The sequence below is a fragment of the Lynx rufus genome, unplaced genomic scaffold, assembly GCF_022079265.1.
Source record: "Lynx rufus isolate CCGP_SWC_20201006 ecotype Redwood Valley unplaced genomic scaffold, mLynRuf1.p SCAF_22, whole genome shotgun sequence".
NCBI lineage: Eukaryota > Metazoa > Chordata > Mammalia > Carnivora > Felidae > Lynx > Lynx rufus.
This window is the reverse complement of record NW_025814837.1, coordinates 17,857,960-17,870,156: the sequence shown is the minus strand read 5'-3', so window position 1 is coordinate 17,870,156 and position 12,197 is coordinate 17,857,960. Positions and strand designations below refer to the sequence as shown.

Sequence of the window (12,197 nt, the reverse complement as noted above, 5' to 3'; positions counted from 1 at the left end):
TAATTTCAACAAAAGGCCATCAGAGCAGCAGGACTTCGGTAACCTTCTCCAAAGTCATCGTTCACAATGACTTGTGAGGCCCCTGTATTTAGTGCTCCCTCTGAGCTAAGCATTTGGTATGGAAAATGCCAAGTCCTAGTCTATTCGGGAGGTAAGAATCTTCAAAGAGACATTTAACTTCCGAACTCTTCAAAAGAGGAGGCACGCAGCCAACGTCTCACCCATCTCTCTCCAGGGCAGAGGCATGGTGAGAATATTCATTTCCATCCTGTCTCAAGGTGAAGAAATAATCCCCAAAGCCAGTTGTGCTCATTCATCTGTCCCCAGATCCTCCAGATAAAAACTTGGCTGTCACCCTGCCTTTGCCCACAGCACCGTCTCTCCCCTGTCCTAATGGCTATGTCTTGCTGGCCCGTGATACACATTCTACAAAACCAGATACTTCTTGGGGGAGGGAACAATTAAATCATTAACTAACTCTTTGCAGGGGCACCTGGCTGACTCGGTCAGAGGACCATGCAATGCTTGATCTCAGGGTCGTGAGTTCGAGCCCCCGTAGGCTGTAGAAATTTCTAAAAAAAAGATGAATAAACTTAAAACAAATATTTGCAAGTGTCTAGAAGCCAAAAGAGAGGGAAGAGGATACCCCCACATCTTTCAGAGCTAGAAATTATGGAAGAGTGTCTTGGAATGGCAGTAACAGAACTTGCACCCCCACGGTATCACCAAACAGCACACAGAGTGTACGTGAACCAAAGACCCAAGTTCGTCACCATTTGGAATGCCTGCTCAGGAAAAGATGGTTATTTTCCTAGAATTCCGTATTCTCAGATGCAAGACAGCTTCTGTTAGGAAGGTCAGCCTGAGGACTTACTTTCTTGCAATGAGAAGTAAGGAGCAGGTCATTGTGGGATGGGTCACTCAGGCTGGACACCCTGGGACATGGGCAATACCATCTCACTCAAGGGGACCCATCCACTGTCCTGGAGCCCTCTTTGGGTGTCCAAGCTGGGAACAAGGCAGCAAGCAGGTGGTTCGAAGGAAGGAGGAGTATGTTGAAGGAGCCTTATCCTCATTCATTTACCATCTTAAAAAGAAGTCTGGGAACATAAACCAGGGACCTTCAGTATAGAAACTCTGTGAAGTTTCAGAACCTTTGTAATTTACCCATTTGAGTCCCTTTCTGTTTGCTTCTTTTATTGACTTGCAGCAAAAACCCTGATAACAAAACAGACCTGGGTTGTCTTGGGAACAAAAATGAAGCGGCGACCAGGTCAGCCAGACAGTTTGCAAAGCTGAACCCAAAGAACAGAGGAAAGAGGATTGTCAGAGTGCTGGGGGTGGCGGTGGGAGCATGTATCTTTCTTTTCTTTTTAAAAAATTTTTTACAAGTTTATTTATTTTTGAGAGAGAGAGAGAGAGAGAATGCGAGACAGAGAGCACAGGAGGGGCAGAGAGAGAGAATCCCAAGCAGGCTGTGCCGTCAGCAGGGCTAGATGACAGTGAGATTCTCTCTTTCTCTCTCTCTCTCTCTCTCTCTCTCTCTCTCTCTCCCTCCCTCTGCCCCTCTCCCCGACTCGCGATTGACACGGGGCTCAATCCCACGAACCACAAGATCATGAGCTGAGCTGAAGTCAGATGCTTAACCGACTGAGCCACCCAGGCGCCCCGGGGCGGGGGGGGGGGGCCGGTACCTCACAGAGCATGATGAATGGCACTTGTTCTCCTCCTACCCTCCTCTCATTTTATTTAACATTATATTTAGGACCTTTGCATCAATGGTCATACCTGAAGTGGGCCTAATATTTTATTAGCTCACAGTGTAGCCATCTGGTTTTGGAAACAAGGTTATACCAACCACATAAGTTAGTTCATCAACCTCCCTGCTTATTTTCCTATAAAGAATAAAGATGATCTTTACTGTGGATGTTAACTCTGACTTGAACACCTTTGGACCTGCACCTTCTAGTTGGGGTGGTCTTTAACGGCCAACGTCCTAATCAAATTTTCTCCTTCTCCTTGATTCAAGTTTGTCATTTTCACTTTTTCCAAAAATGTGTTTCATCTAGGTTTTCCAACTCATTAGCATTTTGCTATTTGGAAAAAATATTATTTTTTCTCATTGGTGCCCATTTTAATTACCTTCCCTTTCGTTCTTAATTTTATTGTCATTTTCTCTTCCTTTTTTTCCTCCCTTAGTTTTTTAAAATTTAAATTTTCAATTTAATTATTTTAATTTTTTAATGTTTATTTTTTTTTTACATTTATTTATTTTTGATAGAGAGAGACAGAGCACAAGTTGGGGAGGGGCAGAGAGAGAAGGAGACACAGAATCCGAAGCAGGCTCCAGGCTCCGAACTGTCAGCACAGAGCCCGATGTGGGGCTTGAACTCACAAACCGCAAGATCATGACCTGAGCTGAAGTTGGACGCCCAACCGAGTGAGCCACCCAGGGGTCCCTAATGTTTATTTATTTTAGAGAGAGACAGAGTGCGAGCAGGGGAGGGGCAGAGAGAGAGGGAGACACAGAATGGAAGCAGGCTCCAGGCTCTGAGCTGTCAGCACAGAGCCCGACGTGGGGCTGGAACCCATAAATGACAGGATCATGACCTGAGCCAAAGCCGGCTGCTCAACCGACTGAGCCACCCAGGTGCCCCACCCCCAATTATTTTTTATTTTAGAGAGAGAGAGTGTGAGTGGGGGAGAGGGGCAGACAGAGGTGGAGAGAGAGACAGAGACAGAGAGACAGAGAGAGACAGAGAAACTCTTAAGCAGGCTCCACGGTCAGTGCAGAGCCTGACATGGGGCTTAATCCCACGACCCTGGGATCATGACCTGAGTTGAAATCAAGAGTCAGATGCTCAACTGACTGAGCCACCCAAGTGTCCCTCCTTCCTTCTTCTTAATCAAAGTTAAGTTTGTTCATTTCTCTTTACTTTTGCAACTTCTTGGGATGTCCTGACATGGTGCCAATGGTGATACGTTTCTTAGGACTGATGAAACAGGCCCCGTTCTACTGACGGATGGCCACGATGTTGGCAGCTTGGTGTAACGGAACACCTCACAAAATTTATGAAGGGCCCAACTAGCCTTTCCTAATTCTTCACCATGTCTTCATGCCCTTCACCCCTTATCACCTCTTTACGGCCTTCTCTGACGGGCTTCGGCCCTCATCTCTGGTTGCATCTCTCACGTGGCTTTCCATCTAGCGTGTGAGGCTGCCACCTCCCACCTGCCCTGAAGTACCCCAGCCTGGGACTTGGGCCTCTGTTTCTCCACATGCCTCTTAGCCCAGGAGGAATCCCGTCTGCCATGAGATAGACAACGGGCCTGCTTATTCCTCTTAACTGCACCTTTTGCCAAGAAAAACACATCTTAAAACTTCCAAACCAGCCCTTACTTGAAAATAAGACTGGTCTAGTAGCCACACTGGTGCCTTTGACATGTGCCGCTTCCTGGAGATGTTTGTACAGTCTCCTGCCTTTCTCCCGAGGCACTTTTTCAAACTTTTCTAAAGTTTTATCTCTCGATGAGCACATTTTCTGCTGGCTGAGACACTCACTAAAATTTCACAGAGAGACGTGTCTTATTTCTGTAGTGAATGTATGGTGAAGCTGTCTGCACTACGGAGCTACTGTGAAGTTCAACAGACCACTTTGTAGTCTATTCAGTAAGAAACACTGGTTTCTTGGGCTTCCTTTTGCTTCCATTGCCAGCCCTCGCAGTCAGCATCAGAGGCATTTTCTTTTTTTCTTTTTTTTTTTTTTTAATTTTTTTTTTTTCAACGTTTATTTATTTTTGGGACAGAGAGAGACAGAGCATGAACGGGGGAGGGGCAGAGAGAGAGGGAGACACAGAATTGGAAACAGGCTCCAGGCTCTGAGCCATCAGCCCAGAGCCTGACGCGGGGCTCGAACTCACGGACCGCGAGATCGTGACCTGGCTGAAGTCGGACGCTTAACCGACTGCGCCACCCAGGCGCCCCATCAGAGGCATTTTCTCACACACACATACACACAGTCACCAAAGTTCTACCAGTTCACAAAAGTCACTGCTGAAGATGGGTTGAGTAGGAGCTGACAGCGCCTCGCTGAGAGGCAGACAATGGGCACTCGGCCAGCCCGACTTGCCCACTAAGTGACTTGCACCCACACATCAACCTCAACGTGCGATGTGAGCGTCAAATTCATGCCTCAGCCAAGTGGAAGATTTCTGCATGCCATGGGCAGTCAGGACTGCTCAAGACCCCTCAAAAGTGTGAATGATAAACCTGTTCATGCCAAGGGCCCACTCTGCTTCCGGTTCTACTGCGGAATAAACAGAAGCCAGGAATAGCTGAAGGCACACGTCCGGGTACAGAGTGCCCTACATACGGTCACGTAGGTGCAGGACCTGAGAGGTGGAAGGGACTCCCTGCGATCACAGGTGGGGGAACTGTGACCGAGAGACAGTGAGTGATTTGCTCCAGGGGCCTGGGACCCCAAGCAGTGAGGGATGGAAAAGACCTCGACTCCCAGGTCAACCTTCTCACACAGCCAGAAACTCAAGAAAGGGCCCACGTGAGCTCCATATGGTTTTTTTTTTTTTTTTAAGATTTTGTTTTTTAAGTAATCTCTACACCCAACATGGGGCTTGAACTTACAACCTTGAGATCAAGAGTCACATGCTCTACTGACTGAGCCTGTCACACACCCCTCCACGCAGTTTTAGAAGAAGAAAAAAAGAAGAATCCACTGAAGACAGGGCTTCAAAGAGATATTTGCAAACCCATGTTCATAGCAGTATTATTCACAATAGCTCAGATTTGGAAGGAACCCAAGTATCCATCAATGGATGAACAGATACCCAAAATCTGGTGTATACATGGTTATTCAGCCTTTCGAAGGAAGGCAATTCTGACCCATGCGACAACATGGATGAACCTTAAAGACATCATGCTAAGTGAAATAAGCCAGATACAGAAGACAAATATTGTATGATTCCACTTACATTAGGTGCTTTGAGGAGTCAAATTCAGAGACACAAAGTAGAATGGGAGTTACCAGGGCCTGGGGGGTAACTGTGAGTGGGGAGTTAGTGTTAATGGGTACAGAGTTTCAGCTTCGGATGATGAAAAGGTTCTGGCAGTGGATGTCAGAAAATGTGTAAACTTTTTTTTTTTTTTAACTGTTTAAAAAAATGGCTAAAATCTGGGACTCCTGGGTGGCTCAGTCTGTTGAGCATCCGACTTCAGCTCAGGTCGAGATCTCACAGTTCGTGGGTTCGAGCCCCATGTCGGGCTCTGTGCTGACAGCTTGGAGCCTGGAGCCTGCTTCAGATTCTTTGTTTCCCTCTCTCTCTGCCCCTCCCCCACTCACACTCTGTCTCTGTCTTTCTCTCTCTCAAAAATAAATAAACATTTAAAAAAATGGCTAAAATCTGCTCAAGAAATAGACTTCAAGTTACACTTGGAACTTGCCATTCAAGAAACTTAAGTAGCAGCCATTACGAGCACTTGTCCTTATTTTCAAAAAGCATTTTCAAAAATACAAATTTTTCCCCACAGAAGAAAGAGTCCTGTGGTCTGAGGAATGTCTCCCCTGTACACACAGATCTGAATAACAAACACCAGGACCCGCCACAGCTGAGGGACGCCAACAACAGCAGAACTCAATACATTGTGTCTGCGGCAGCAGGGGCTTTGAACTTCCTGGCTTTGTCAACGGATGTCACAACCTCTGTGTTATTGAAACAGATTTTGGTATTTAAAGCAGATCAGGCTTGTTTTTTAAACATTCATTTTGATCCTAAGACAAATTTTCTGTTCGTCTAAGGGAAAAATAAAGGGGAATATTGTTGGTGGGAACCTGCCAGACAGTCGTGCATTTGGGGGGCAGGAATCAGTCAGGCTTGTTGCTTGTTAGCATTTTGTTGTTTAAATACCTACGACTTCAGAAAAAAGGGACTGCAGCACGTATAAAAGCCCTTCACGGTGACTGCCTCACTTACAGCCTGCACCTCCTACTTCAACTAGCTGTAGTTTTTCAAACACGGGTTCTACCATCACGCTGCCTTTGCTGCAAGGTCTCTCTGCCTGGAACAGTTTCAAAGGCCTCCCCACACAATTCCTGCTCACTTTTTGAAAACCCATTTCTAGGGACACCTGGGTGAATCGTTGGTTAAGTGTCCCACTCTTTTTTTTTTTTTTTTAATGTTTATTTTTGAGAGAGAGAGAGAGAGAGAGCACAAGCAGGGGAGGGGCAGAGAGAAAAGGAGACAAAGAATCCAAAGCAGGCTCCAGGCTCTGAGCTGTCAGCGCAGAGCCCAACACAGGGCTCAAACTCACAAACTCACCACCTGAACCAAAGCCATATGCTTAACCGACTGAGCCACGAGGCACCCCAAGTGTCCCACTCTTGATGTCAGCTCAGGTCATGATCTCATGGTTGGTTTGTGCGACTGAGCCCCATGTTGGGTTCCATAATGACAGAGTGGAGCCTGCTTGGGATTCTTTCTCTCCCTCTCTCTCTCTGCCCCTCCCCTGAGCTCTCTCTCTCTTTCTCTCAAAATAAATAAACATTAAAAAAAAAAAGAAAATCCATTTCTAGAAAACATTTTCTGGACCTTCCCCCCTGCCTCGCCCCATCCACACATCTAAGTGGATCAGGCACTTCTTCCAGTGACTTCCATGCCCCTTGACATTGTACATGTTAAACTATGGAAATGTGTGGTCTCCCCAACCGGGGCATGCACTATCCATCTTTGTATGTTCAGGACATACCAACAGAGACTCACGTAAGGTAAGTGGCCAATATGCTTTCCAGAACTGCACTAGTCATCAGAGCTGGTAAGTCACAGTCTTGTTTTTTTGTTATTTGTTTTAGAGAGAGACAGAGAAAGCACAAGCAGGGCAGAGGGTCAGAGGAAGAGAGAGAGATAATCTTAAGCAGACGCCACAGAACACAGCCTGACATGGGGCTCGACTTGTTATCATAACCTGAGCCAAAACCATGAGTCAGACGCTCAACCAACTGAGCCACCCAGTGCCCTAAAATCTTATTTTTAAATCCCTTTTGACATATTAAGGGCACTTGGACCCCGGAAGGGAGAAGCACAGAGACATTCTCTGCTCCTCTTCTCTGCTTCTTTGCCCAATTACCTCCAGGAGGCTAGAAAGAGCTCCTCAGGGAGGATCTGCAGCTGGTTCACTCTGATTTCAAGTCCAAAAATGTCAGGAAAGATTCTGATTGTCTCCTGGACCAACTGACCATGGCTAGGGGGGCAGAGGAATGTAAGAGTGTGGAAGTTCATCCTTGAACTTCATGGTTAGAATCAAGGAAGGAACATTTCCCTGGGGGGAGGGAGGGAAAGTGCTGGGCAGACTGAACACCAGATGTCTTGCATGCCCTTGCCATCTACACCAGGGAGCCTGTAGGAAATGCAGAATCCCAGGCCCCACCCCAGACCTACTGAACAACATCTACATGTGAACGGATCACCAGGTGATATGCTTGACCATGAAAATGTGAGGAGATCTCTACAACCCCCCCCCCAACTCCAGCACTGTCTCAAGAACTACTCTCTCCAGCTGGTGTGGGACAGCTTGGCACAGCCACATCTCTAAAGAAGGGCAGGCTGTAACTCCCTCACAGACCACGGAGCGGAAGGCATATGTCAGACTGGCCTGGAGTCTGTCTGTGTCGAAGACTCACCTGTGAATATTACTAATAGACCTTCCTTTTAGGGTAAAAGTAAGACGATAAAAATTTATAAACTGAGAGCAGATTATCTCTTTTTTCACCTAGGACCCAAGGAACTATTCCAAGTCCACCAGACAAACACCTCAGCTAAGGCTGAGAATCTACTTGACAATTTCAAAATGTTCAATTAACCCTTATTATCAATCCTATGATTTATTATAATGATCAGTGTAATAATTATTATTATTACTTTTTATTTTAGAGAGAGAGAGAGCAAGCATAGGCGAGGAAGAGGGGCAGAGGGAGAGAGAGAGAAAGAGAGACAGAGACAGAGAATCTCAAGCAGGCTCCACACTCAGCACAGAGCCATCATGAGACTTGATCCACGTCCCTGGGATCAGGACCTGAGCCAAAATCAAGAGTCGGTTGCTCAACCAACTGAGCCACCCAGGAGCCCCATGATCAGTGTAATTATTATTATTTTTGAGAGAGAGAGAGATAGAAAGCATGAGTGGGGGAGGGATGGAGACAGAGGGAGACACAGAATCCAAAGCAGGCTCCAGGCTCTGAGCTGTCAGCACAATGCCCAATATGGGGTTCAAACTCATGAACCGCAAGATCATGACATGAGCCGAAGTCAGACACTTAACTAACTGAGCCACCAGGTGCCCCAATCAGTGTAATTATTAATGGGAGACAACCCAAGCTAAACTCTAGGCTTGGCTATTAATAATCTTCGGCATTGCCTCATTCAAGTGCGCAATGAGTTATTCCTTTTGCCAGGTATCAGAAGAACAATCTTATTAATCCATCATTACAATTTTAATTACCTTTGTTCTTTTATCATAGTCTAGGGTTTTATATATATATATATATATATAATTAAAAATATATTAATATATATAATATACATCAAATATATATTAAAAAGATATATTAAAATATACACACACACACACACACACACACACACACACATATGTACATACATATACACACCAACCTGGGGCAACAGGACTTTCTCAAAGGCACAGTGTCTTTCTCTTCAGACACAGTTTCAGATATGATGCAACTGATGAGGATTAATAAGGCAGCCGGTGGTGAGAGGAACAAGTTCTTCCTCATGATTCTCTCTGCCCATCGGGAAGGAAACTCTTTGGCCTCCTGGCCTTTTACTCTCATCCAAGTTCATTCTGATGGGAAGATTTACTTATCTTGCTATACATTTACTGAGGCTCGTTACACTTGTTGGTGGGATTCCAGGGCTTCCAAGCACAAAACCCAGACTCTATATGGTTTCTCTCTTCTCTTGAATCCAAGCAATAAAATTCTCCGGAGTTTCTGTCTCCACCTGTTCGGGGTGGGATTGGAGGGATGGGAAGGAAGCCATGCTCCCTATAAGGAGCAGAAAGCCTTAAGTCCCTAAACCAGGGTTGACATTTTCAACTCAACTTTGTTTTCCACTTGCCTACTAGTCCTTGTGCATGAATTCTCTTAGTCTACATTCCCAGAAGGGAAGAGGCGTGGGCAGTAGAGTTTAAGTACCCAGACTTTGAAGTGTCCAACACATGCTATGTACTGAAAAGACCTGTGCGTCTTGTCACACCATCTGACACCAGTCCTTTGGTTGTAACTTCAAAAATCTGTGGCCCTTTGGACATGTTTTCTCTTGGGACTTGTAATTTCCTGGCACAGCTGTGCAGAAGGTGTTAGCTCTTCCCCCAGGTGTCAGACTTTTCTCTTCAGTATTCATGTTTCTCAAGCACCCATATTAATATGTACACTGACGAGGTGTTTCCTGGTACCTTTGGAGGGCTTCTTTTTATCCCTGTTGGCATTCCACTTCAGCTCATTCTAAAATACCTGATTTGTTGGATTTTCTATCAAGTAAAGGGGCTGTAAATATGCCAAGTATAATGTTGACGTACTTAGAACATCCCATTGTTGAAGACAAATGGAGAATTTGAGATAGCCCCAATTTCCTCTCAAACTCATTTCAGGGACAGCCTGGCATAGAGTTAGTAGATTCTTCATTCTGGAACTTTCCCTCAACTTTCTCAGTTTCATCTTACTCAGTAAATGTACCCATCTTCTCACAGACTTACCTTTAGAAGGATGGGTTTCTGACAAAGTTATTTTTTAGATTTTGTCCTGCTGATTAAAAAGTTCCATCAGTCTCCCAAAGCTAAACAGTACTCTGTGCTTCTGGAAAGGAAGGGCATGTGGCTAAGGTGTTTAATTTTCTAAGTTGTTTTGATTCACTCAAAGGATAGATCTAATCTCTGAAGTGTATTTTTAGAAATGAAATAAATTTAAGCTCAAAGGAGCTTTAAATAAAAGCACCATAATTATATTTACTCCAAGACCATGAGGCTTTTGTTCATCTCCTTTTGACAGAAGTTCAATTCATGCCATTGTTACCCTTAGTAATACTAGAGGTGGAAGAACAGATTTGCCAAAATACATACAGCAGGACCTCCTTGCCATGTTTAAAGAAACATGGTGCCCATTTGGGAAAAACCCTTTTGCTACTTACAACCTGCCTCCTTCCTTAATCCCAGTAATTCCTGAAGAAATACCACTCAGGAGAAGTGAGGCTGTGAGGTCATGGGTGGTGCCCTGGCTCCAGGTCCAGTCACACTCGATTCTGCACGATCTGAGAGTGACAACTCCTGAGGAATGTACAAAGTTTGTGCAAGACTCACCATGTCAGCTCAGTTCCACCAGAGGGATTCACACAAACTGCAAAGGCTTTTAGCTATTGCTGGACAAGTTGGCACCCACTGCAAAATGTCAGCAACCTCCTCTCTATGGACTTCCCCCTCCCCCCATTCATATGTTTAAGCCCTAACCTCCAGTGTGGAGATGGGGCCTTTGGAAGGTAATCAGAGCTAGTTGAGGTCATGGGTGAGGGCGTCCTCATGATGGGCTTAGTGACCTTGTAAGAAGAGACCAGAGAGCTCGCTCGCTCTCTCTCTCTCTCTCTCTGCCATGTGAAGACACAGCCAGAAGGCAGCCATCTGCAACCCAAGGAGAGAGCTTCCTCCAGACACCAATCCAACCTTGGTCATGTACTGGTGGCCTCCAGAACTGTGAGAAATAAATATCTGTTGCTTAAGCCGCCCAGTCTGTGGTATTTTGTAATGGCAGCCTGAGGAAAGACATTATTCCTTGCTCTTTTGGAGAGTTAAAAAAAAATGAAAGTTAAAAAAACAAGGACTAACAGTTTCAGAAGAAGCTGTCACCGAATTAGAAGTGAAAAAGGAAAAAGGCTTTGAGTTATTGCTGGAATGGAGCAAAGGCTAAATGACGCACACCGAGCACCTCCCTGGGCGCTAGAGAGGCGAAAATGGAAGTCCAGAACCTGCCCTCGCAGCACCCTATTCCAGGTCAGCTGCTCCAGAAGATGACCAAGCAAATTGTATCAATATAACACGCTAAGTGCTGAGATTACGAGTACACTCTGGTTACCACGGAACAAGCCCCACACCGAGGCAATGCCCGTATTAATCTGGGACAGATAAGAATTACTGGGTGAGGAAGTTTGGGAAGGGCGTTCTACATAGAAGGAACAGTACAAACAAGTCAGCAAACTCTAAGCCCCTGGGTATCAACTAGAGCACCAAGTGAGGTGAGTAGTGGCCACCGTTAAAGCTGAAAGAAACAGAGAGAGGAAAGAAAAAAAAAAAACTCAATAGCTGGGAACCCCTTTTCTCCTAGCAGGTATTCAAAAAAAAGCCTTGGGGCGCCTGGGTGGCTCAGTCGGTTAAGCATCCGACTTCGGCTCAGGTCATGATCTCACGGTCCATGAGTTCGAGCCCCGCGTCGGGCTCTGTGCTGACAGCTCAGAACCTGCAGCCTGCTTCAGATTCTGTGTCTCCCTCTCTCTCTGACCCTCCCCCATTCATGCTCTGTCTCTCTCTGTCTCAAAAATAAATAAACATTAAAAAAATAATAATAAAAATAAAAAAATGAAAATAAAAAAAATAAAAATAAAAAAACCCCATGGAATTTTTTTTACTTAGGGAAGCAGGCAGCTGGTTTCAGGAAGACTGGGTATCTGGTTTGATCAGCATGCCAGAGGTCATCCTGGACTTCAAAAGAGCTCATGCCACTCTCGTGGGCCTCTGTTTTTGTGCCCATGTCTGCGGGGGAGTCCTGGGGGTCAGAGACTCCCTGAGTGACCTCAGATGGGCCAGCTGCCCTTTCTGGATTTCAGTTTTCCCCTCTATAAGAAAGGAATCCTCTATAAAGTGTTTCTCAGGGATTAAATTTTAGTCTTTCTTTTTTTGAATTAAAAAAAATTTTTTTTGGAATGTTCATTTTTGAAGGAGAGACAGAGCATGAACAGGGAAGGAGCAGACAGAAAGGGAGACACAGAATCCAAAGCAGACTTCAGGCTCTGAGCTGTCAGCACAGAGCCCGATGCAGGGCTTGAACTCACAAGACATGAGATCATGCCCTGAGACGAAGTCGGATGCTTAACCGACTGAGCCACCCAGGTGCCCCTTAGACTTT

At 45.5% G+C, this 12,197-nt stretch overlaps 1 protein-coding gene across 1 annotated transcript in view; it reads right to left on the bottom strand.

The window, feature by feature from the left end:
- The window catches only part of TMEM241 (transmembrane protein 241), a 116,121-nt gene that overhangs the window by 9,301 nt on the left and 94,623 nt on the right, over positions 1–12,197 (bottom strand). The gene's annotated exons all lie outside the window — the stretch shown is intronic.